Consider the following 27730-nt stretch of genomic DNA (forward strand, 5'->3'; position numbering starts at 1 on the left):
TGATGATTAGCTCACAATCCTCGAGCTTAGTTGGTGCGGGCCGCGGCAGCGCCAGCAGGTCCCGGAAAGATGGTCGATGTACGGTCCGCGGCAGCGCCAGCAGGTCCCGGTGAGGATGGTCGTTACAACGGGCCGCGGCAGCGCCAGCAGGTCCCGGAAAGATGGTCGATATACGGTCCGCGGCAGCGCCAGCAGGTCCCGGTGAGGATGGTCGTTACAACGGGCCGCGGCAGCGCCAGCAGGTCCCGACGAGGATGGATGTTGTAGAAGGCCGCGGCAGCGCCAGCAGGCAGGACGATGGTTCACAGGAGCGGGCTACGGCAGCGCCAGTAGTCCGTCAAGGCTGAGTTCTCTCGGTGTCTCTCGACTCCAGGATACAACTGCCTTCCTGCTCCGGAGTTGCCCCAGTTATAGGGCAGGCGCTCTTTGATGTCCGGACCCTCGCACTTGGAGGTCGGAGGGCCCGGGATGAAGGTGTCCAGACACCCAGCAGGGGGTGGAGCCAGTGCCTGGGGGAGCTTGAGGCGATCGGCACCTGGCGGGGGAAGAGCTCTTGACACCTCGTCCTCCTATTGACCTGCCAAGGGGTCCGCTCACCTCCCGGGTGGATGGTGGTGCCGGGATGTCGGGGCCGGTCAGGCCCGGGGTTTAGGGTCGGGGCGAGGCCACGCGGCCTCGTGGTGCAGGGCCCAAGATGGCGGCTTGAAACGGCCGGGGGAGCCGGTGGGGCTGGGCCCCGTGATGAGTAGAGGTCCGAGGGCAGAAGATCCGTCGGGAGACGGGGTACGGGTGCTTTTCGTGGGTTAAGCCTGGTGGGCCGGAGCTCGGGCCCTGTCGTGCGGGGAGGGAGCAAGCCCTTCGTGTGGCCTGTCCAACAACGCTTAATCAACAAAAGAAGGGGGACCGATGAGCGAATTATGGTCCAGTGTCCAGGACACTGTTCCTAAGGTAGGGTTCTCAAACCCCCCCCCCAAAAAAAGTAAGAAAAAGGGATAAAGGGCCTAGGTATAGGTAGGGACCCCCACAAGAAAAGGAGCAATAGCAAGTCTTTACTCCTGTTGCCCTCACACACCCCGAAGAGTGTGATGCTTCATCATCGGGCATTTGCTCCTCTTTGGGCCCAGCACTGCAATGCCCGACGGGTCCCCCATGCATGCACCAACCAGCATTCTCCCCAAAAAAGAACTCCGCTAAAGTGACCATTCGGGGGACCTGTCGGGCATTGCAGTGCCAGGCCCGACGAGGAGAAAATACCCGATGATGAAGCATGACACTCTTCAGGGTGTGTGAGGGCAACAGGAGTAAAGACTTGCTATTGCTCCTTTTTTTGTGGGGGTCCCTACCTATACCTAGGCCCTTTATCCCTCTTTCTTACTTTTTGGTGGGGTTATTTGAGCCCCCTACCTTTGGAACAGTGTCCTGTCTTGGTTTAATTACCTAGGAAAACACAACAGAACAACATTCACTGGTCTGGGTGTGGCATCACAGACATCACACAACACCTACCATCAAGATAATCCAACATGCACACGTCACAATGGGCAACAAGTGTCAACATGCACATCCTCTAGATGTTCCTAAATGACCTGTCCCAGAAACATTGCCAACCACCACTGAGTCTACAACTGGCTGCTGTCACAATCCTCACATACCCCTTCACGACAACAGCAACATCATCAGACAATTGGTACGTTGTACATTGTCACCCACCTTCAAGTGAAGTAGTGGATGATGAGCTGTTGATACAGGTTAACACCTTCCTCCTCTAAACTGTCCTCATCACTGGACACGGGTTGGTTTGCAGGCAGGGGCCTTGGGTCCTCATCATTCATCATCCAGGAGCAGGGGAATCTCCTTGCGAATGGCTAGGTTGTGGACCATGCAGCATGCCACTACAATCTGACACACCTTCCCAGGCGAGTACGCCAGTGCACCTCCGGTCTTGTCCTGGCAGCAGAAACGTGACTTAAGCAGACCAAAAGTACGCTCCACCACACGATGTGTCCTCCCATGGGCATCATTGTAGCGGACTGCAGCCGGGGTCCTGGGATTCCGCAGTGGGCTCACCAACCAGGGACGGTTGGGATATGCAGTCACCTAGGTATGACAAACACAAATAAACATTGCAATGTCGCTGAGGCAGAGGGCAGCAGGTCACACACCCAGCACGCCACACAACTAGGCATACTCACCCACAATCCATGCACGCTCGGGAAGCAGATTAGCTATCAGCTGGGGTACAATGCTGTTCTGCAGGATGTAGAAATCATGGGCTGAGCCTGGGAATTTGGCACACACGTGGGAGATGATCATATCTGCCAGGCAAACCACTTGCACATTTATGGAGTGATAATGTTTGCGATTCCTGTAAATGTACTCACGTGCCTGTGTTGGCACCAACAACATGGGTGATTTGTCCAAGGGGATAGAAATCTCCTTTCACAGCTGCCAATTCCGGACCCCTGGGGAAATGGATATATCTGTCCTTGTATATCATCATGGCGGACAGAACATCACGCTGCACCATGCTGAACATTGGTTGTGACATCCCACCTGCGCTGGCCACCGTGTGCAGGAATGATTCTGTCGCAAAAAAATGCAGGACTGCCATCACCTTATAAGTTGGGGTGAAAGCTGTTGGATATGCCCTGCGAGGCTGCAGGTGGGGCTCCAACATATCACAAAGGGTTTTTAGGGTGGCTCGATCCAGACAGCATTTCCGGATGATCGCCACATCCTCCATGTCCTACAGCACTGTCAAGTGACAAAGCAGATTTAGTCTCCTCCTAGTTGAGTTGAAAGTGGACACATGTCAATGCAATACATCATGAGATGGGCATAGCATCTCACGTTCTGGATGACACAACATCAACAATGACTGTCATCAAAATTGAGTTACAGACCAGCTTACATGTAGGGACACCTTCAGCTACACAAATGGCACACCTGTCAACTTACACAAAACAAGCACCTCAAACACCACCTCGGTCAATGTGAATGCACATAGGGATATGGCCACATTTACCATGGGCACGCCTGCATCCAGCATATGTGTAACAAATCAACCCCACTGTCTCATACCTAGCTGCTGTACCTGACACACTGTCATACTTCATTTGAACCTGGCACACATCCACAACACAATGACCGCAATTGGAGCAGAAATGACGATTGTGTGCATGATCAGACATAAGAGTACATGCAAAAAAGATCATCATTCATTGAGAAGAACATTGCTGTGATTGTCACTGCACCTCAACACATTGACATGTGTACACATTGTAGAGTCCAGAACAACACTGTCCTGCGTACACGACCATCAATATCATAAGTGACGTGAGGGAGTACATGCCACTCAACGAAATCACATACACAAACATGGCATGTGTAGTCACCAGTGGAGTAAATGGAACACTGGCATCGTGTGCACAATGATGTGCCATTGACCATGTGGGCACTGTGTACTGTTGATGTTTGCCAGATGGCCATTGCGATAGTATGGCACACAAATCGCGGTAGCTACCGCCTGGTCCCAGCGGTGTGTCACCAACACTCCCCATTTACACAAGTGCGGTAGTGATAGGCATGGAGACATGCCCAAATGGCGGTTGGCATGCTCCGCCGCCCAAATCGCGGTGCCTTATGTGAATGTCGGGCACCCAAATTGCGGTAGCTACCGCCTGGCCCCAGTGGTGTGTCACCAGCACCCCCCATTTACACAAGTGCGGTAGTGATAGGCATGGAGACATGCCCAAATGGCGGTTGGCATGCTCCGCCGCCCAAATCGTGGTGCCTCATGTGAATGTATGGCACCCAAATAGCAGTAGCTACCGCCTGGCCCCAGAGGTGTGTCACCAGCACCCCCCATTAACACAAGTGTGGTAGTGATATGCATGGAGAGATGCCCAAATGGCAGTTGGCATGCTCCGCCTCCCAAATCGAGGTGCCTCATGTCAATGTATGGCATCCAAATCATGGTAGCTACCGCCTGGCCCCAGCGGTGTGTCACCAGCAATCCACAATACACAAGTGCGGTAGTGATACATATCCATGTATTGCCAAAGTGCAGTTGGCATGCCCTTACAGCCAATGAGAACCTTGATTGCGGTGGTATGATGCAATCTTGAAAATCACGGTAGGCGTGCTCCGCCACCGTGGAGGCGGTCATTGGATGCATTTGAAAGATTCACCATCTGATGCTGCCTCCAGGGACTGCTGCCAGAGACCCCTCACCACCCAATTCCGCCGCTGTTGTCTCATGTCCACAGTGATGGCAAGGACAGACAAGCTCCGTGCCAGTCCATTCACGAGCGAGGAGCTGGAGGTCCTGGTGGACGAGGTGCTAACAGAGTACTCAAGGCTATATGGTGCCCCAAATGTCATGGTAAGTCCTCAACAGTGGGGGGGAGGGTGGGGGGGGGCAAACATGTAGTTGGACTGATGCAGTATGTGCCTGAGAGTGTGGGGTTGTATCATGCACTGCATAACATGCTGTCTCCAGGGGGAAGGTGTTTGTATCCAATGCCACAGGTTTCCCTGCCTGCACATGTACCTGTGTTGTGTTGTAAGCCATACAGTGACGCAGAAAGTTGTTCATGCAGGAGTCAGGACAGTGATTGCTTGGCTGAATGGCTGTGTGTGCCCCTGTTGTCCATCTCAGTGTGAGCCCAGCTGGCCTGCACAGTCCCCACCCACAAAGACCAGGACACATCACTTCGCTTACAGAGTATTACATCAGTCTTTTCTCATTGCACTCCAGCTATCGGCCATCTCAGCACTGTAGATTGCACAAGACCGGCCTTGTGATGCGGAGTTTTGATTTGTGAAATCATGTCCGTCAATGTGACATCCATGACTCAGTTATCTATTCACAGGGCGGGGACATTGAGGGCTGCGCAGTCTTGGACACAGTGAGTCTACCCTCAAACACAGGTTGATATGTGGTGTATGTGTTGCTCAACCAAAAATGGACTGGAGATGTGGGGAGGCTACATAGGGGTTTCAGTGCTGGCATCCTGCATGTGTGTGAGATGTTCAGGGACTGTGTTCCCCCTCACACCTACATGCATTTACATCAGCTTTTCCCAGGCAGATGTACCATGTGAGATGCATTCTTGTCTCTGTTAGACATATCTTTGGATTTGTGATGAGTTTGAATCTTGCTGCTATACTGAGATATGTAGGTACATAACACTGTGTCACTGATTATTTCCCCCTCTTGTCTCACCTGCCTGCAGCTCAAGGTACACCAGCGTAAGGCCGTGTGGAGGGCCATTGCGGCCAAGGTGCGAGCTCTGTGTTTCTCAAACCGATGGCACAGCCACTGCCACAAGAGGTAGGATGACATCAGCCGGCTGGCAAAGAATGTGGCGGAGATGACGTTGGGGCTGCTTCCTCGCACTGGGCGTTTGGCACGGCGCAGCATGGCACGACTAATGGGTCGCATCTTGGCGGTGACACAGCCGGAGCTGGATGCACATTTGAAGGAGCATCAGCAGCAAGCCAGGGGTGAGTATTCGGGGAGGATGACTTTGGCTGGGAGTGGCTGCATGTGTACAGAGTCTGTGCCAGCGCTGGCCTATGTGATGTTGGTAGTGTGATGCGGTGGCATGTAAGTGGCTCCTGGGCTGGGTGCTGGTGTTACGCATTTGCCCTACCTGTACTTACAAAGGTAATTGTAATGCTGTGCATTCCCATTGCATTCTGAGTCGTGGTCTTCAGGTATCGTCTGCATTGGGGTAGTTTGGTGAACCCCATGGGAGGGAATGGCAGTGTGCCCGATCTGAGTGTGCCTTCATCAATGCATCCATTGCATGCACTCAGATTTGGGAGGCCTAGACATCTGACAACAATGTGCACCAGTCTTTGGGCCCCAAAGTACAACATGGTGGGTGGCATGGGCTCATGGCCATTGTGGAATGTCATGTTGTAGTCTGTGGCTGTGTTGTCCACTCCTGTTCCATCCAGATCTGTCAGTGGCAACAAGTAGTGTGCCCCCATCATCTCCCTAGGTGTGCTCAGGGCTAGTTGTGTGTCTGGTTGAACGGAGCCACTAGCAGGGTGTTGTGCTGTGTGGTCATCACATGGCTCACGTATGCCTGAATTTCCAGTTTCCACGAACTGTTTGAGTCAATATAGTGAGTTGGCATGATGTGATTGCACAGGGTGGTGTGCAACATGTAGATTTGGTCATCTTTTGTTATGCATTGCTTGCATATGTTTGTTCTGTTGCTGCCACTGACCTGACCCTACATCTCTCTCTCTCATGCAGCATCTCCTGTGGTCACGGAGGGACAGGAGACGGACACCAGTGGGGGTGAAACAAGCACAACAGCTGCACAGGAACCCAGTGACACACTGCCTGAGAATCGCAGCCTGAGACGCAAAGTACCACATCATCTGATGCCAGCGGGGATGCATCCATAATGGTGGGCAAAGGGAATGGGGACTCTGCATCATCTTGCACAACACAGCGGCCAGTGCCCACCCTCCCAGCCTCTTCCTACCCATGTCTGCCTCAGTAAGAGGGGAAGAGTGTCCTTCACCCCTGGCACCACTGCCCCTACCCCTTCCCCTGTCCCCCCTGCTGCTATCAGTGCTGCGTCTGTGGACCTTTTGCGCCAGCTGTGTGTAGGCCAGACAGCTCTCCTCAATGCCTTCATTGACCACAACAAAAAATTGGCACAGGTGGTTGCTTTCATGGAGGGCATACATTCAGATGTAGGTGGGCTGCACCGGACTGTCCTGGCTTTGTCCTCCACAGTGACATCTGCCCTTCAACAGGCACATACTCACGGTCCAGCTCCAGTCCATTTGTCCACCCCCCTGGCATTGGCCTTGTCTGACGACAGTGACCGCAGTCCACATACACCAAAGTCATGATACAGCACACGAGGCACACAGCAGCAGCAATCCAAGTGGTCCCGGGCGCTGACACCATCCCCACAGAAGACCAAAGCCACCCCAGAGCGTAGAGAAAAATGCCCGTCAGGCGACACCAGGGGCCAAAATGCAAAGAAGCAGACCTCAGGCACACATGCCTCAGAGGCATCCCCATCCAAGGACTCTCCTGTCCCTAAAGCATCTCGCAAAGAGAAGCATACAGGGCCCTATGCATGAACACATTTTCCCATACACACAGAATGGGCAAAACCCTTTGATGCATCTGGCCCACAGTTTCTGTGCCCACCGAGAAGGTGGTGCATGCCAAGGGTACACCTAGGAAGGGCTCCAAGGCAGATTCACCCACCACCTCGACTTCCATTCCAAGCCCAGTGAAGCAGGGGAAGGAGGGCACTAAAGGGGTAACACCGAGTAAACAGGGAAAGGAGGGGTAAAGGCGAAGCCAGGCAAAGCGTTCCGCTGGATCCAGCACATCACCAGAGGGAGTGCCAGCGTCTGCACCTGATGCAGCTTTGGTGGTGACTGTGCCTGTTGTGTCCACACCACTTCCCATTGATCCAAAGTCAGTCAAGCCAGTTAGGATCCCCAAGAAGTGGGAAGGCACCTCTCCACAATCTCCCAGTCACACTGTGTCTCCCGTCTGTATTACTCTGCCTCCACATGCCACTACACCACATGGTCCAAGCAGTCCTCCGGCTTCCCAAACCATTGATAGCTCTACCTCAGCTGGTCCGCTCTCTCCCCGGTCAAGTGCCCCGACAGTGTCCGAGACACAGCCAGCTCCCAGTCCGCCTGACAGCCAACTCTGAGTGGTTGTCACCCTCACACACTTGTCTCTCACACAGGTGGGTCTGTACTGCACATTGTTACCCCCTGACTGTGTTGCTGACCATGGAAAGGTACAGTCGCACACATTCCCTGTGCAGCTTCTCATGGACATACTCTGCACTTCGCTTTTGCCACTGGCCTTATTGCTCTTTGCTGTGTTTAAGTATTCCCTGTGCAGCTTCTCATGGACATACTCTGCACCCTGGACTGGCCACTGGCCTTACTGTTTTGCCCTTGCCAGTGCAGCTTCTCATGGACATACTCTGCACTTTGCCCTGGCCACTGGCCTTGTTGTTTACTGCTGTTTTGCCCTTGCCTGTGCAGCTTCTCATGGACATACTCTGCCCTTTGCCCAGCCCACTAGCGTTGTCATTCACTGCTGTGTGCCCCTTGCCTGTGCAGCTTCTTATGGACATACTCTGCACTTTGCCCTGCCCACTGGCCTTGCTGTTTTGCCCTTGCCTCTGCAGGTTCTCATGGACATACTCTGCACCCTGGACTGGCGGACTGGCCACTGGCCTTGCTGCTTTGCCCTTGCCTGTGCAGCTTCTCATGGACATACTCTGCACTTTGCCCTGGCCACTGGCCTTGTTGTTTACTGCTGTTTTGCCCTTGCCTGTGCAGCTTCTCATGGACATACTCTGCACTTTGTCATGGCCACTGGTCTTGTTGTTCACTGCTGTTTTGCCCTTGCCTATGCAGCTTCTCATGGACATACTCTGCACGCTGGACTGGCCACTGGCCTTGCTGTTTTGCCCTTGCCTGTGCAGCTTCTCATGGACATACTCTGCACTTTGCCCTGGCCACTGGCCTTGTTGTGCACTGCTGTTTTGCCCTTGCCTGTGCAGCTTCTCATGGACATACTCTGCACTTTGCCCTGGCCACTGGCCTTGTTGTTCACTGCTGTTTTGCCCTTGCCTGTGCAGCTTCTCATGGACATACTCTGCACGCTGGACTGGCCACTGGCCTTGCTGTTTTGCCCTTGCCTGTGCATCTTCTCAAGGACATACTCTGCACTTTGCCCTGGCCACTGGCCTTGTTGTTCACAGCTGTTTTGCCCTTGCCTGTGCAGCTTCTCATGGACCTACTCTGCACTTTGCCCTGGCCACTGGCCTTGTTGTTCACTGCTGTTTTGCCCTTGCCTGTGCAGCTTCTCATGGACATACTCTGCACGCTGGACTGGCCACTGGCCTTGCTGTTTTGCCCTTGCCTGTGCAGCTTCTCATGGACATACTCTGCACTTTGCCCTGGCCACTGGCCTTGTTGTGCACTGCTGTTTTGCCCTTGCCTGTGCAGCTTCTCATGGACATACTCTGCACTTTGCCCTGGCCACTGGCCTTGTTGTTCACTGCTGTTTTGCCCTTGCCTGTGCAGCTTCTCATGGACATACTCTGCACGCTGGACTGGCCACTGGCCTTGCTGTTTTGCCCTTGCCTGTGCATCTTCTCAAGGACATACTCTGCACTTTGCCCTGGCCACTGGCCTTGTTGTTCACAGCTGTTTTGCCCTTGCCTGTGCAGCTTCTCATGGACCTACTCTGCACTTTGCCCTGGCCACTGGCCTTGTTGTTCACTGCTGTTTTGCCCTTGCCTGTGCACCTTCTCATGGATATGCTCTGCATTGTGTGTCTTGCTCTTTTTTTCTCATGGTGCCTATCTGTGCAATATGTGAATAAAGACAGTTGCTCCTATTGTCTGTTTTGTCAGTGTCCTTACCGAATAAAGTTATTTTGCTGTGTGTATATGGTTTACTGTGCCACATGATCTGTGTGCCACTACAACATTGCCAATGTCTTGGCTCACTTACTCTATTGTTTAGAGGGGTGACAGGGACTTCAGTTCTTCCTGACCCAGATACTTGTGGGGGCAATGATGTCAATTTTAAATGGAAAGCAGTTGTCATTTTCTTTATTTGTTCATGTTGGCTATATTGTACACATGTCAGGTTGGGGGGCAGTGCCAGCACGGAGTGGGATTCTATCCACAGTATTGCAGGCAGGCTGGCCAGGGTCATCATGTATGTGTATTCTTCTTTTAAGTGTGTCCAGTGGTGTATGTGTGTGGTCATCTTATGATGGCCAGTCATCCTAGTCCCATGGCTTACTTTCTATGTGTGCTCTTGGATGGTCAGGAAGTGTGCAGTGTGAACGGGGTGAGTTTGTCGGGAGTGCTGATGTGTGCATGCCCGTGCATTGTCAACTACACACATGTCACCCAGGAGTTGTATGCCTGTTGTTTTGATTGTTCAGCTCTGTGGATGTGGTCGTATGCACATGTGTGAGTTGTATGTTGTGCACTGTGCAGTGTGTTGGTGTGTCCTTGCAGTTCTGGCTGACTCCTATTTGTTGTTTTTGTTCACTTGTGAATATCCAGAGTGTGTGACTGGCAAGTCAGTGTTGTGTTTTGTTGATCATCTATGTGTCTTGATACTGTTTGTACTCACTGTGCAGACCTGCTGCTCCACACTGCCATTGTGGTTGTGTTTTCTCATGCATTGCTGTCGCATGGTGCCTTTTTGCCTCCAGTATGGCGTATTGTGTGTGTTGTCATACCATCCCCTATCTGTGCTTCAGATGCCTGCCCATTGTGAGTCTGCACTCCCTCTATTTGTGTATGGTTCACTCCTGCCATGTCCCCTACTGACATGCAGTACACTTCACTTTGATGTCAGCTGTCCCCTTGGTTTACATTTGTGTGTGCCTCCCCATCAATTCATTTGTGACACTGTGCTTTGTGGTGCAGTTCTTTGGCCAGGATCAATGTGCCACTCAGGGCATTTCACCAATGGATTGTATGTGATGTTCTTGTGCTGTTTGGCAGTTATGGCTGCTCATATGCAATTCAACTGTGTGTGCTGCCCAGTCCTCTGGTCAAGTTGTTTCCACCTTTATGTCCCAGACTTGTGCATCTGTTGGTGTTGTGTTGGATGATTGTGTGTTGGCTGTGGTATTGCTTCACTTCCTGGGTGTGCTGTTGTCTTTGTGCTGTGCTGATTGGTGTTGTGTGGGTCGATGTTATGTCACTCATGTCTGTGTGTGGCTGGTATGCTTGGTGTGCACACACTGCTTGTTGTGCATGTAGTGCTGTGTTTGTATGTTGCCTTGTCATTAACCCTGGGCGGACAACTACGCTACGCTTGCGTAGTTTGTGCTACTTCGCGCTACGTGAATTGCACGTAGCACAGTGCAAAAACCGTAGCGTAGCGTAGTTGGCATTTTGTGCTCGCTTGCGGTCCTCAACGTCAAGTTGGCAACCGCGAGCGAGCAAATTAACATCTCAGGAAGACTTTTTCCTCGTTCGCAATCAGCAACATCAAGTTGCGGATCGCGAGCGTGGAAAATGAACCTCCCGGGGAGATTCTCAACGTGGGGAGGTCAGGTTTCTCATTGCGAGTGGTCGCGTATGCTCGTGACCGCTCGCGATGAGAAACTACCAGTCCGCGTTGAGAAAGCTGCCGCTCGAGTAAAAATCTTCTACTCGAGTGGCAGAAAATGACAGCTCGCACTGTGCAAGATGCCGTTTTCAATGATTGCACAGTGCGGACAAGCATCCGGCACTGTGCAATCATTGCGAACAGCGCACTACACAGTTCGCGTAGTGCTACGCGTATCTTGCGTAGTGCGAAGTGCACTTTGCGTAGCTAGTCGTAGCGCTACTATGCGAACTACGCCCAGGGTTACTTTGTCATTGCCTGGTGTGCATCCCCTGATGTCCTGCTGTGCTTTTCTTGCCCTAAGTGTGGTGTTGTTGTGGTGTGTGTATTTCCCTGGCCCTGTGCTACTGTGCCGTATGTTCCTGTGCAGCCACTCCTGCGGTGGCTGTCTCCCTGGTTGTTTGTTGTGTGGTGCAGGGTGTGGATTCACCTGGCTTGTTGTTATGCATGGGGGTGCACACTCGGGGCACATGGCATGTGCCTTCAGGGGGTGTGCTAGTGTGTGGTGGGTGGAGGTGTGGCCCTGTGCTCTTTGTGTCCTGCCCATGCCTGGCACTGGCCCTGCCTTTTGCATTGTGCACATATATTCCCTTGTGTTCACTGCTGCGGTAACGTGACCGGGACATTGCTGCATGGTCGCGGAAAATGTGTGTCAAGGATGCGGAGGGGTGACTTGGTGGCAGGTGGGTCTTGTGTGGGTGTACTTGTGGATGTATTTCTGTCCCCACCAGAATGCCTGATGTGGATTTGGACCCTGTGTCAGCCCATGTGTTGTGTGTTGTGTTATATTGCGTACCTGCGGCCGTGTCCACGGCGATCTGTGAGTTGCTGGTGATGTAGCAGACACTGCACCGGAAAAACGCGTTGAGCTGGATCCATGGAGGTCGGGACCGGGTGGAAGGGACCAGGACTGCCCAGCTGTCGAGCTTCCGCCGTCTCTGGTTAGGCGGTTTCTCCACTGCGGTGCATCTGCTTGTTTGGGGCATCCTAATTTGTGGGCACTGCGGCGGATGGGAAATGGGCTATGTTTGGCCATACTAATATGGTGGCCGTGAGAACCGCTGCTCGCGGGCGGAAAATGCATTTTTCCGCAACGCCAGCACCGCGGTGGTGCCACCACCCACCATCCTAATAGACCCCTTAATTTTAAAACAATTCTCAAAATATCAACCTTATTTTATTTCATTAACATAATCACCCTTCTTTTTTTTAAACTATATAGAAAAACCTACAACATTAAAAAAGGGAAGTGAAGGGCGGGATAATGTTAACCTCCGCGTCTTTAATGAAATACTGATTCTCTCTGCATGTCAATCTGGGAATCACCTTTTCATTACAAGACCAGAGGCTAACATTATGCATGTTGAAAGCCCTTCAACACCACATCAGACATATGCTCAATTGGTCTAAAGTAGTGTCTTGCAAAAGTACCCACATTAGACCAATCTGCAGCCTTCATAATCTTCTCTAAACTCACGCCAGACCAGCATGCCTTGCTAGCCATGGCCCACCTCACTGAATGTGCTTTAAATTTCTCTACATTCACTCCAGCTTCCTTCATCACAAACCTAACCCATCTCGAAATTGTAGCTGAACTTACCGCTCCAAATGGTCTAACAAAAGAAATTAACAATTGATGCACCCCATGACCTCTTTTCTCCATCATTCTGCTTTCATATTCCTTCAGACATTCCACCACGTAAAGTTTCTTACAATCCTCAAACCTAGGAAAAAAAATTGAAGTAGTCATGGTCTTTTTTCTTTTCCGGATCTCAAAGAAAACACCATCTGGCCCGAATACTCTATTACTTTCCTCCAGACATTTGATGTCTGAAACCCTTTTGCATGATATTAAACACTACAAGGTAGCCAACTTAGCAGAAATATTCTTATTTGTCAGATACTTATCAGAAGGCCAATCCACAAAAAAGTTCAGAACCAAATTCACATCCCAAAGAACCTCATATCTAGCTTTAGGAGGTCTTCTAATTTGCATACTCTTTATAATTCTGCAAACCAAAGAATTACTTCCAACAGGCCTACCACCTACCACTGAATGATTGCAGAAATTGCAGACCTGTAACAATTCAAAGTTCTATAACTTAAACCCTTCTCAAAAAGTTCCACCTAAAATTCACCACTTCTACCACAGGCACTTCCACAGGATCCAAATTCCTTTCCAAGCACCAACATGACCAAAATCTCCATACTCCCTTATATCTTTTTCTGGTGCCTGGGACCCAAGAGTCCTTGAGTAACTCAGCAACCCCTTGCAAAAGTCCTCTGAATGCTCTTGAACACCTGACACCTTCCAAACAAGAAGGATCAACACTCCTTCCACAATCAAAGGCTGCTCTTCTCCACACTCGTTGACCAACAAACCCTCTGTCGCCTGAATCAGCAAGGACACCTCGCATGCTAATTCCATAATGCCTGGAAACCACGCCTGAGACACCCAAAAAGGGGTCACCAGCACTAACTGACACCTCTCCTTCCTCACCTTCAACAGAACCCTCTGGATAATTGCAAATGGAGGAAAAGCATATCCCCTCACTACAGTTCAACTCTGTTGAAAGCATCTATTGCCTCCGCACCCGGATCCGGCAACCAACTGAAATATCTTTCCAACTGAGAAGTCAACCTCGTTGCAAATAAATCCACTTCTAGTAGATAAAAACATTCCACAATTTTTACTAAGTAATCTTGATTCAGCATCCAATCAATGTAATCCCTTACATTTCTTGAACTCCAATCTGCTATCACATTCATCTTCCCAGGTAGAAACTCTGCTCTTAATGCAATCTTTTGATTCAGACAATAGTCCCAAAATTCCTTTGCAATATCCGAAAGATCCTTTGTCCTGCATCCTCGTAAACTGTTTATATAACAAACCACTGAAATATTGTCCATCTCTAATAAAACTGTACAACCCAGAATCTCCTTCTTGAAACTATTTAATGCAAATAATCCTGCTGTTAATTCTAAACAATTTATATGCATTCTCTTCCCCAAATCTGTCCAAGAACCTCCTGTCGCCAACATACCCAGACTTGCTCCCCAACCGGAACCACTTGCATCCGTCTCTAAAACAAAATCCGGAATGCATCCAAATATCACCCTTCCATTCCAGGCCTCCAAATTGTTTAACCACAAAACCAATTCCTCTTTCGCTTCCTGATCCAACTCCACTTGGTCCCCATACCATAAACCTCTTCTCAATGCTCTCGCTTTCACCCTCTGCAATGCACAATAATGCAATGGACCTAGAAAAATTGCCTATATTGAAGATGAAAATAATCCCAAAACTCTTGCCAAGTCTCTTAATGATAAAGTGTCCTTTCTCAAAACATGAAGAACTTCTTTCTTTATCATATTCACTTCCTTCAATGGTAACATCAAAATTTCCTTTAAAGAATCTATATTGAACTCCCAAAACTCCATATTCTGAAAAGCAATTAAAGGAGACTTCTCCTTGTTTGTCAAAAATCCTAAATTCTCTAATAGATTGATCGCCTCCTGCAACTGAAACCTCAGCACCTCTACATCTTGAGACATTAACAAAACATTGTCCAAATAAACAATTAGTCTGAAACTTCTCCCTTAACCCCTTCGGTGCTCATGACGAGCTGGGCTCGTCATGGCACACAGTCGCCGTGTGCTCATGACGAGCTCAGCTCGTCATGACACTCGCCCACGGGGGAAGCGCTGGCACTCCCTCCGTGGGCGGCCGATCGGGGTTTTTTTCCTGGGGAAGGCAGGGGAAGACCTTCCCCTGCCTCCCCCCGCACCCCCCTCGCTTCATCAAAGACGTCAGCGCGCGAGGTGCGCTGACGTCATTGAGGGTTCCCTTGGATCACCGACGAGCAGGAAGCCATTTGCTTCCTGCGCGTCAGTGAACTAAGAAGTTAGTTTCGGGGCTGGAGAGGGGGGGGGGGATTTTCTTAAAAGAGACATCGAGGGAAAGGAAAGGGTTTACCTTTCCCGTGATGCCTCTTTTGTGCATTCCTGCTGCACGATGCCCACTAGACGGCAGGGATTTTTTTTTTTTAAAGGTCCTCGATTGTGTTGTTTGGGTGGGGCGGCCCCTTAGACAAGGGTCGCTCCCCCTTTTAGGGGGCAATATTACCTTGTTTTTTCTGCCGCCCTGGGGGGGCAGACATTTTTTAAATATTAAAATCGGCCCTTTGGCCATTTATCTTTGATGTAGTGGGGAGTGGCCCCTTGGTCATGGGTCACTCCCCTTTGGGGGCAATGTAATTCAGGCTTTGTCTGCCCCCCTGGGGGGACAGATTTTCTTTATTTTAAAAAAAAATGCAGCAGAGGTCAGTAAAATACCAGAATCACTTCAGCATTCTGTGGTTTTCAGTTCATAGAAATTGTCTTTCACGAGCACCCATAGACAATAATATTTTTTTTAAATCTTGTATTTTCAGTGATATGACCACCGAAGCCCCAGATTTTATATTAAAAACAGAGCTCTGGACTATACCATTTCCCGGTGAAAGGCAATATTTCTCCCTGTGTGTTCCAATACTTGGCGTGTCACGCAGTTTGGTGCTTGCTTTTCCTCCATGTCAAAGAACAGCAGATGTTTCAGGGCGCAGGCTAATGTGCTGCATAGCTAAGTACATATAAGGTCCCAAAGGCAAGACCGATTTGCATTGCAAATGCTTGTTTAATGTAGGGCCCACTAGGCCACCAGGGAGTTATTTGTGGAGAGTGACCCCTTGAGCAAGGGTCACTCTCCTTTGGGGTCATTATTTGTGGCTGTGTCTGCCCCGCAGGCGGCCAGATCGCCATTTTTTTTTAAATTGGGCCCACTAGACCACCAGGGATTTTTTTGTGGGGCGTGGCCCCTTGGGCAGGGGTTGCTCCCATTTGGTAAGCATTAATTTGGCTCCCCTTTATGGGAGGATGATTGTGGTCATTTCTGCCCTCTTTGGGTGGCAGGATAGCAGTATGTTTTTAGGCCCATCTGCCATCTAGGGGGGTAGAAGCCACTAGACACCTATTTTAAAAAATAAAATTGTGTTTGGGAGTGGCCTCAACGGCAAGGGTTGCTCCCCTTTTACGGGGGTGAATATTTTATTTATACTCTTAGGCCCACCTACCCCTTAGCTTGGCTGGTGGATTGTGTGTGGACTGGTGCATTATTTGCATATGTGATTGTAATGTTTTATTCTCCTTTTCATTCTAGTGTAAAGCTTTTGATTCCTGTTTGCGATTTCAACAGTGGTGTTCTGCAGTTTTGCGCAGTTGCATTTTTTTGGTAAGAAAAAATTTTTTGTTGTATTTTCTCCAAATTAGTATTTTTGTCATGTATTGATGAATTTTTTTGTAAGTGGTGTCATAATGGCAGCTTATTTAGTTAGTGTTTTGTGCATGGAATTCTTTGCGATTTGTTTTGCATTGTCTTATGTGTAGTTTTCTTTTCTCTTTCTTTTTTAGTGGGATATTGTTGATCCATACTGTGTCTGTGCAGAGTAGGTGGTGGTGAATTTAGCTGCTTCTGGCAAGTGAGTGGTATCGTTTTGGAGTATATAGGTATTTCTGATAAAGGTGCATTTTGTTAATTACTTATTTTTCAAAGTGTTTGTTGTTGTTGACTTGTTTGACAAGTTACTTTTATTAGTAAGCAGTATGGCTAGTAGTAGAATGACTGCTCAGCAGGTGGTTGGTATGCTTCTTGAATCTTCCTCTGAGCAGGATTCTGAGACTGACAGTGCGTCTGAGGAAGAGGAGGGAGGGGAAGATTCAGGCAGTGAGTTTTCTCTCCACATGGAATCATCGGATGATGAAGGTACTCTCAGTGCAGATGAAGCTACTCTCAGTGCGAATGAAGTGCCTGTTTTAGAGGAGGATACTGCTGTGCCGATGGTGCAAGAGGCATCTGGATTGCAGCCTGAGGCTGATAGGCTTCCTACTGGAAGTGCTGGACTCTGGGTTGATCCAAACATGATGCAGCCAGTGTTGTCTGCCTTTATTGGTGATGCAGGGTGTAGAGTGGATTGTGAACATTTTTTTGCCTATACAGTTTTTTAAGTTGTTTATGGATGATGTATTTTTGGGTGAGATGGTTGAGCAGACTACTTTGTATGCTGAACAGTTTTTGAGGTACAACAGTGACAAAATTAGGCCCCACTCTAGAGCTACCCGGTGGACTCCCACAAATTTGGAAGAGATGAAGAAGTTTTTGGGTTTGACTTTATTGATGGGGTTGATAAGGAAGCCATCCATGGCTTCATATTGGTCTACCAGTCCCTTGATGGCAACGGCCATATTTCCTGCAGTTATGACTAGTGATCGGTATTTACTTTTGCTACGGATGCTGCATTTTGTTGATAATTCTTTGGCGTTGCCACAAGATCACCCTGAATGTGACCGTCTTTTTAAGATTCGGCCTGTTCTTGATCACTTTGTAGATCGATTTTCAGAGATCTATATTCCAGGGAAAGAAATATCTATTGATGAGTCTTTGGTCTTGTTCAAGGGCCGTTTGGTTTTTAGGCAGTACATCCCTAGCAAGAGGGCACGCTAAGGAATTAAGCTGTATATGTTGTATGAGAGTAGGGCAGGATATGTTTTTAATTTCCAAGTGTACACTGGTAGGGATTCCACTATTGACCCCCCTGGTTGTCCGTCCACTTTTGGAGTTTCTGAGAAAATTGTGTGGGATCTTGCTAGAGGACTGTTTAACAGAGGCCACCATTTGTACCTTGATAACTTCTACACTGCTGTGCAATTGTTTAAGGAATTGTTCAAAGTGGACACTTTTGCTTGTGGCACAATCCGCTCTAACCATAAAGGTTATCCAAAAGAGCTTGTTGACAGAAAACTTCAGAGGGGACAGTGCAGTTCCTTGTGTAGTGATGAACTACTAGCTGTGAAATTTGTGGACAGGAGGGATGTGTACATGCTGACTACGATCCATGATGAGAGTACTTCACCTGTGGCTGTTTGGGGTCAAATTTCTGAAGTGCGCAAACCTGTGTGCATTTTAGACTACAATAAGCACATGGGTGGTGTTGATAGAGTAGATCAGAGGTGGGAACCTTACACTGCTATTCGTTTGGCTTATGTTTGGTATAAGAAGTTGGCCATCCATCTCTTTAATTTAGCAACTTTTAATGCTTTTGTTGTGTTCAAGGAGTGTTCGCCTGCAGCAAAGTTGACTTTTGTTCAGTTTCAGCAATCTGTGATAGGCCGCCTTGTTGTTGTGGAACAGGCAAGTGTTCCTAGAGTTGGAGTGGTGGAGGACGTGGCTTGATTGAAAGATAGCCACTTTCCTGATTTTATTCCTCCCACATTCTCAAAAGACTTTCCCACTAGGAGATGTAGAGTCTGTTAGTGAAGAGGTACACGGAACGAGACTCATATGTACTGCCCCGAGTGTCCTTCTAACCCTGGGCTGTGTGTCCCTGCTTATTTTAGAGCATACCACACACAAAATAATTTTTGGGAGCATCCATGAGCGGTAAAGTGAACTGCCTGGTCTGTATTCTTTAAAACATTTGATTCAGTTTCAAGGTTGGCATTAGTGCAATGTATTTAGTTTCAGATTTTGTGTTAGTAGATTTGTATCTATTTGCAATTTGTTTGTGTTTTCATTTTTGTCTAAAAAAAATCCTAAATCTGATGGCGGTGTGTGTAGGCTGGCGCTTGGCTGGTGGTGTGCGTGGACTGGTGCTTGGCTGGCGGTGTGCGTGGACTGGCGCTTGGCTGGCAGTGTGCATGGACTGGTGCTTGGCTGGCGGTGTGCATGGATTGGCGATTGGCTGGCAGTGTGCCTGGACTGCGATTGGCTGGTGGTGTGCGTGGACTGGCACTTGGCTGATGGTGTGTGTGGACTGGTGCTTGGCTGGCGGTGTGCATGGATTGGCGCTTGGCTGGCAGTGTGCGTGGACTGGTGTTTGGCTAGCGGTGTGCATGGACTGGCGCTCAGCTGGTGGTGTGTGAGTAGTGACTTGCTGCTGGTCACTACACACACTGCTAGCTGAGTGCCACTCCACGCAGTCCATCAACTTGTGCGGTTGCTTTGTCAGGAATGTGGGCGTGTGAAAGTGATGGGCCCTTGAATGGCGCTGTCTGCTGGTGTAAGTGTTGTAATGTGATGGGCCCGCGGCTGGCGGTGTGAATGGTTTTGTATGTGTCACATGTATGAAAGGTGTATGAATGGCCTGTAAAGAGGTTGGTGCCTTGTCGTGGCTTTACAGCTCACACATATTTCCCACCACCCAGCATTCCCCCAGGTCTACCAGTAAAAATGGAGCCTCACTTGTGTGGGAGGCCCAAGTACACGCGACAGGCAAGGGCCCAAAATGTAGTGAGGCGACATCAACATTGCCTATCAAAAAATGTTTTGGGCCCTTGCCTGTCACGGGTACTTGGGCCACCCACACAAGTGAGGCACCATTTTTACCGGGAGACCTGGGGAAATGCTGGGTGGTGGGAAATTTGTGTGAGCCCGGTGATGCCACAACTTTCCCACACAAAAATATGTGAAAAAAGTGATTTTTTCAGCTAAAATTGAGGTTTGCATGGGATTCTGGGTAAGGAACCGTTGGGGGATCCATGCAAGCCATACCTCCCTGGAAGGCCCCGGGTGTCTAGTTTTCAGAAATGTGTGGGTTTGGTAGGTTTCCCAAGATGGTTGCCGAGCACCGGGCCAAAAACCCAGGTGACCCCCTTGCTAAACCAGGTGGGTTTGAGATAGGCAATTTTGATGTCGCCTCACTTTGTTTTGGGCCCTTGCCTGTCACGGGTACTTGAGCCTCCCACACAAGTGAGGCACCATTTTTACCAGGAGACCTGGGGGAACGCTGGGTGGTTGGAAATTTGTGTGAGCCCGGTGATGCCACAACTTTCTCACACAAAAATGTGTGAAAAAAGTGATTTTTTACAGCTAAAATTGAGGTTTGCATGGGATTCTGCGTAAGGAAACTTTGGGGGATCCACGCAAGCCATACCTCCCTGGAAGCCCCCGGGTGTCTAGTTTTCAGAAATGTATGGGTTTGGTAGGTTTCCCAAGATGGCCACCGAGCACCTGGCCAAAAACCCAGGTGACCCCCCGTGCACAACCGGGTGGTTTTGAGATAGGCAATTTTGATGTCGCCTCACTACGTTTTGGGCCCTTGCCTTTCGCGGGTACTTGGGCCTCCCACACAAGTGAGGCACCATTTTTGCCGGGAGACCTGGGGAAACGCTGGGTGGTGGGAAATTTGTGTGAGCCCGGTGATGCCACAACTTTCTCACACAAAAATGTGTGAAAAAAGTGATTTTTTTCAGCTAAAATTGAGGTTTGCATGGGATTCTGCGTAAGGAAACTTTGGGGGATCCACGCAAGCCATACCTCCCTGGAAGCCCCCGGGTGTCTAGTTTTCAGAAATGTATGGGTTTGGTAGGTTTCCCAAGATGGCCACCGAGCACCTGGCCAAAAACCCAGGTGACCCCCCTTGCACAACCAGGTGGTTTTGAGATAGGCAATTTTGATGTCGCCTCACTACGTTTTGGGCCCTTGCCTTTCGCGGGTACTTGGGCCTCCCACACAAGTGAGGCACCATTTTTGCCGGGAGACCTGGGGGAACGCTGGGTGGTGGGAAATTTGTGTGAGCCCGGTGATGCCACAACTTTCCCACACAAAAATATGTGAAAAAAGTGATTTTTTCAGCTAAAATTGAGGTTTGCATGGGATTCTGGGTAAGGAACCGTTGGGGGATCCATGCAAGCCATACCTCCGTGTAAGCCCCCTGGGTGTCTAGTTTTTAGAAATATGTGGGTTTGGTAGGTTTCCCAAGATGGCCGCCGAGCACGGGGCCAAAAACCCAGGTGACCCCCCTTGCAAAACCAGGCGGTTTTGAGATAGGCAATTTTGATGTCGCCTCACTACGTTTTGGGCCCTTGCCTTTCGCGGGTACTTGGGCCTCCCACACAAGTGAGGCACCATTTTTGCCGGGAGACCTGGGGGAACGCTGGGTGGTGGGAAATTTGTGTGAGCCCGGTGATGCCACAACTTTCCCACACAAAAATGTGTGAAAAAAGTGATTTTTTCAGCTAAAATTGAGGTTTGCATGGGATTCTGGGTGAGGAACCGTTGGGTGATTCACGCAAGCAATACCTCCGTGTAAGCCCCGTGGGTGTCTAGTTTTCAGAAATATGTGGGTTTGATAGGTTTCCCAAGATGGCCGCCGAGCACGGGGCCAAAAACCCAGGTGACCCCCCTTGCAAAACCAGGCGGTTTTGAGATAGGCAATTTTGATGTCGCCACACTACGTTTTTGGCCCTTGCCTGTCGCGGGTACTTGGGCCTCCCACACAAGTGAGGCTCCATTTTTCTCGTAAGACCTTGGGGAACGCGGGGTGGGTAGAAATTTGTGGATCCACGCAGATTCCAGAACTTTCCACCACAGAAATTTGGGGAAAATTTGTTTTTTTGACAATTGTTTAGGTTTGCAAGGGATTCTGCGTAACAGAACCTGGTGGAAATAAATCAAGTCACCCGATCCTGGATTCCCCTGGGTGACTAGTTTTCAAAAATGTATAGGTTTGCTAGGTTTTCCTAGGTGCCGGCAGAGCGAGGGTTCAAAAACTACAGCTAGGCACTTTGTCAAAAAAGGGTCATTTTTCACTGCGAAATTGAGGTGTGACCACGTTGCGTTTTGTGCCGTTTCCTGTCGCGGGCCCTAGGCCGACCCGCACAAGTGAGGTATCATTTTCTCGTAAGACTTTGCGGAACGCGGGGTGGGTGGAAATTTGTGGATCCATGCAGATTCCAGAACTTTCCACCACAGAAATATGGGGAAAATGTGTTTTTTTTGGACAATTGTTTAGGTTTGCAAGGGATTCTGCGTACCAGAATCTGGTGGGAGTCAGTCAAGTCACCCGATCTGGATTCCCCTGGGTGTCTAGTTTTCAAAAATGTATAGGTTTTCTAGGTTTCCCTAGGTGCCGGCAGAGCTAGGGTTCAAAAACTACAGCTAGGCACTTTGCCAAAAAAGGGTCATTTTTCACTGCAAAATTGAGGTGTGACCACTTTGCGTTTTGCGCCATTTCCTGTCACGGGCACTAGGCCGACCCACACAAGTGAGGTACCATTTTTCTTGTAAGACTTTGGGAAATACGGGGTGGGTGGAAATTTGTGGATCCAGGCAGATTCCAGAACTTTCCACCACAGAAATGTGGGGAAAATGTGTTTTTTTGGACAATTTTTTAGGTTTGCAAGGGATTCTGGGTAACAGACCCTGGTGGGAGGCAGTCAAGTCAACCCATCCTGGATTTCCCTGGGTGTCTAGTTTTCAAAAATGTATAGGTTTGCTAGGTTTCCTTAGGTGCCGGCAGAGCTGGGGTTCACAAACTACAGCTAGGCACTTTGCCAAAAAAGGGTCCTTTTCCACTGCAAAATTGAGGTGAGACCACGTTGCGTTTTGCGCCGTTTCCTGTCACGGGCACTAGGCCGACCCGCACAAGTGAGGTATCATTTTTCTCATAAGACTTTGGGGAATGCGGGGTGTGTGGAAATTTGTGGATCCACGCAGATTCCAGAACTTTCCACCACAGACATATGGAGAAAATGTGGTTCTTTTGACAATTTTTTTAGGTTTGCAAGGGATTCTGGGTAACAGACCCTGGTGGGAGGCAGTCAAGTCACCCCATTCTAGATTCCCCTGGGTGTCTAGTTTTCAAAAATGTATAGGTTTGCTAGGTTTCCCAAGGTGCCCGCGGAGCTAGGGTCCAAAAACTACAGCTAGGCACTTTGCCAAAAAAGGGTCATTTTTCAAGGCAAAATTGAGATGTGACCACGTTGTGTTTTGCGCCGTTTCCTGTCACGGGCACTAGGCCGACCCGCACAAGTGAGGTATCATTTTTCTTGTAAGACTTTGGGGAACGCGGGGTGGGTGGAAATTTATGTATCCATGCAGATTCCAGAACTTTCCACCACAGAAATGTGGGGAAAATGTGGTTTTTGGACAATTTGTTAGGTTTGCAAAGGATTCTGGGTATCAGAACCTGGTGGGAGGCAGCTAAGTCACCCCATCCTGGATTCCCCTGGGTGTCTAGTTTTCAAAAATGTATAGGTGTGCTCGGTTTCCCTAGGTCCCGGCAGACCTATGGTTCAAAAACGACAGCTAGGCACTTTGCCAAAAAAGGGTCATTTTTCTCTGCAAAATTGAGTTGTGTCCATGTTGCGTTTTGCGCCGTTTCCTGTGGCGGGCCCTAGGCCGACCCGCACAAGTGAGGTATAATTTTCTCGTAAGACTTTGCGGAACGCGGGGTGGGTGGAAATTTGTGGATCCATGCAGATTCCAGAACTTTCCACCACAGAAATATGGGGAAAATTTGTTTTTTTGGACAATTGTTTAGGTTTGCAAGGGATTCTGCGTAACAGAACCTGGTGGGAGTCAGTCAAGTCACCCGATCTGGATTCCCCTGGGTGTCTAGTTTTCAAAAATGTATAGGTTTTCTAGGTTTCCCTAGGTGCCGGCAGAGCTAGGGTTCAAAAACTACAGCTAGGCACTTTGCCAAAAAAGGGTCATTTTTCACTGCAAAATTGAGGTGTGACCACTTTGCGTTTTGCGCCATTTCCTGTCACGGGCACTAGGCCGCCCCACACAAGTGAGGTACCATTTTTCTTGTAAGACTTTGGGAAATGCGGGGTGGGTAGAAATTTGTGGATCCAGGCAGATTCCAGAACTTTCCACCACAGAAATGTGGGGAAAATGTGTTTTTTTGGACAATTTTTTAGGTTTGCAAGGGATTATGGGTAACAGACCCTGGTGGGAGGCAGTCAAGTCAACCCATCCTGGATTCCCCTGGGTGTCTAGTTTTCAAAAATGTATAGGTTTGCTAGGTTTCCCTAGGTGCCGGCAGAGCTGGGGTTCACAAACTACAGCGAGGCACTTTGCCAAAAAAGGGTCCTTTTTCACTGTGATATTGAGGTGTGACCATGTTGCGTTTTGCGCCATTTCCTGTTGCGGGCACTAGGCCGACCCACACAAGTGAGGTACCATTTTTCTCGTAAGACTTTGGGGGACGCGGGGTGGATGGAAATTTGTGGCTCCACGCAGATTCCGGAACTTTCCACCACAGAAATGTGGAGAAAATATGTTTTTTTTGACAATTTTTTAGGTTTGCAAGGGATTCTGGGTAACAGACCCTGGTGGGAGGCAGTCAAGTCACCCCATCCTGGATTCCCCAGGGTGTCTAGTTTTCAAAAATGTATAGGTTTGCTAGGTTTCCCAAGGTTCCCGCAGAGCTAGGGTTCAAAAACTAGAGCTATGCACTTTGCCAAAAAAGGGTCCTTTTTCACTGCAAAATTGAGGTGAGACCACGTTGCGTTTTGCGCCGTTTCCTGTCACGGGCACTAGGCCGACCCGCACAAGTGAGGTATCATTTTTCTCATAAGACTTTGGGGAATGCGGTTTGTGTGGAAATTTGTGGATCCACGCAGATTCCAGAACTTTCCACCACAGAAATATGGAGAAAATGTGGTTCTTTTGACAATTTTTAAGGTTTGCAAGGGATTCTGGGTAACAGACCCTGGTGGGAGGCAGTCAAGTCACCCCATTCTAGATTCCCCTGGGTGTCTAGTTTTCAAAAATATATAGGTTTGCTAGGTTTCCCAAGGTGCCCGCAGAGCTAGGGTCCAAAAACTACAGCTAGGCAGTTTGCCAAAAAAGGGTAATTTTTCAAGGCAAAATTGAGATGTGACCACGTTGTGTTTTGCGCCGTTTCCTGTCACGGGCAGTAGGCCGACCCGCACAAGTGAGGTATCATTTTTCTTGTAAGACTTTGGGGAACGCGGGGTGGGTGGAAATTTATGTATCCATGCAGATTCCAGAACTTTCCACCACAGAAATGTGGGGAAAATGTGGTTTTTGGACAATTTTTTAGGTTTGCAAGGGATTCTGGGTAACAGAACCTGGTGGGAGGCAGCTAAGTCACCCCATCCTGGATTTCCTTGGGTGTCTAGTTTTCAAAAATGTATAGGTGTGCTCGGTTTCCCTAGGTCCCGGCAGACCTATGGTTCAAAAACGACAGCTAGGCACTTTGCCAAAAAAGGGTCATTTTTCTCTGCAAAATTGAGTTGTGTCCATGTTGCGTTTTGCGCCGTTTCCTGTCACGGGCACTAGGCCGACCCACACAAGTGAGGTACCATTTTTCTCGGAAGACTTTGGGGAACGCGGAGTTGGTGGAAATTTGTGGATCCACGCAGATTCCAGAACTTTCCACCACAGAAATGTGGCGAAAATGTGTTTTTTTGACAATTTTTAGGTTTGCAAGTGATTCTGGGTAACAGAACCTGGTGGTAGGCAGTCAAGTCCCCCCCATCCTGTATTCCCCTGGGTGTGTAGTTTTCAAAAATGTATAGGTTTGCTACATTTCCCTAGGTGCCGGCAGAGCTAGTGTTAAAAACTACAGCTAGACACTTCGCAAAAAAGGGTACATTTTCATTGTGAAAATGTGGTGTGTGCACGTTGGGTTTTGAGCCATTTCCTGTCGTGGGCACTATGCCTACCCACACAAGTGAGGTACCATTTTTATTGGGAGACTTAGGGTAATTCAGATTTGTAAAGCAACTGTTTTTACCTATTGATTTTTGATGCATTTCTGACTTCCAAATGAAAGACATTGTGTAAAAAAGAAGTCATTTTGAAAAATGACCAATAATTCTCATGCTAGTATGAGTATTCCCAATTTCGAAAATGTGCAAATATGTACTGTTTCTAAACTCTATAATTTGTTCCCATTTCAGAAATACATAGGTGTCTTTCATACCCATTTTTCCATGTATACATTTTCCCACAATAATTGCTATATACCCGGAACATAATAAAAAACCATTGCAAATTGCTGCTCAGTTTTTGACTCTGGGTTCGTCGGGTTCTTGGTGAACCTAAAAGTCCTATATATCCCCACAACCAGGAAAGTACAGCAGATGTAACGGTATATTGCTTTCAAAGAGCTGTCATAATTAGAAGAAGTTACAGGTAAAAACGTTGACACAAAAGGCTGTTTTTTTCAACTAATTTTCAATTTTTACTATATTTAACTTTTAGTTTCAATAAAGAAACCTTGATGGATCTACACAAATGACCCCTTGCTGAATTCAGAATGTTGTCTACTTTTCTAAAATGTATAGCTTTCCAGGATCCATTATTGCTTTCACACCCATTTCTACCATTAACTGGAAGGAGGTTGAAACAAAGCACAAAAAATAGCAAAAAAAGTCTATGTCCCAGAAAAATGCCAAAACTGTGTAAAAAATGTTGGTTTTCTGACAAAAGTCATTCCCTAAAAGCTGGGAAAACGGTGATTTCAGACCCACAAACCCTTTTTTGATACCGTTTGCAGAGAAAAACCCAGACGCTTTCATTTGCAGCCCGTTTTTCCCATTTTTGTTCCCTGGTGAGTGAGGGGACTCAAGAAAGAAACTTTTCTTTCCTGAAGGCAATCTCTGATCATATCGATTGGGAGCCTCTTCCTTCGACTTGGTCCTTAAACCTGTGATTTCGGGTTTTCATTTTGAGCATTAAATTAAGGAGGACGGACCTAGTTGTAAACCCTCTACCTCCCTTTCATTCTGTGTATAATCTCCTCATCTGAACATGACCAAAAATCCTCGTCTGATCGACTCCTCTTCCTTTTATTATCCATCACAATTTGTACCACTTCTCTCATAGAAGACTTAACTTCACTTTTTAATAATCTGCTACGGCTCTCCTCACTCACTTTACCTTCAACAACCTGAGCCTGCGTCTCAACTATCTCTTCAGAAGACATCCTTAACTCAAGATAAATATATCCTTAATAATCCTTCAAAAAAACACTTTGCCAACCTTTAAATACCTTTTAATGCTCTACAACAATATCCCTTCATAGAAATACACCTCAAAATGCTCCAATCGGTAAACAACTGCCAACCGATTTTCACGGAGGTTTTCTGTTGCCTAGCAACCATTAAATTCCATGTCTCATATCTTTAAGGCTATTTTCCCGCAATCCAAGATGGCTCCCATGATCTCGCGAGATCACGAGAGCCAATCACAATTGTAATGCCTCTTTGATGGGAGCACACCACACGCGTGTGTGCTCACGTCATTAAACTGAGATGAAAGCCTGAACGAAGAGCTTGAGTGCTCCAGCTACACGTGCAAGGAATTTCTAAAACGCCATGAAGAGCTCGAGCGCTCCAGCCACACGTGCAAAGTATTTTAAAATGCAACGAGCGCGTTTAAATTTCAGATACTAGAGATACAAATTCCTGTTTAACAAAAACTTACCTCCTTTAAAACTTTTAGGGCCTTATGTAGGTGGGCTGGCATTTACCACTTCATAAATACCGAATCATACCGATTCGTTATTTATGAAGTGGTAAATGCAATGTAGGTAATGAGTCGGTAAATATTACCGAATCGGAAAAATTCGGTAATTACCGAATCGGTATTTACCGATTCGGTAATGAGGCATACCTTCCCATCAGGTATGCCTCATTACCGAATCGGTAAATACCGATTCGGTAATGGGGGAGCACTTGCAAGGGTGGCAGGGTGTCACATTGACACCCTGTTGCA

Source organism: Triturus cristatus, chromosome 3_1, assembly GCF_964204655.1.
Source record: "Triturus cristatus chromosome 3_1, aTriCri1.1, whole genome shotgun sequence".
NCBI classification, from domain to species: Eukaryota; Metazoa; Chordata; class Amphibia; order Caudata; family Salamandridae; genus Triturus; species Triturus cristatus.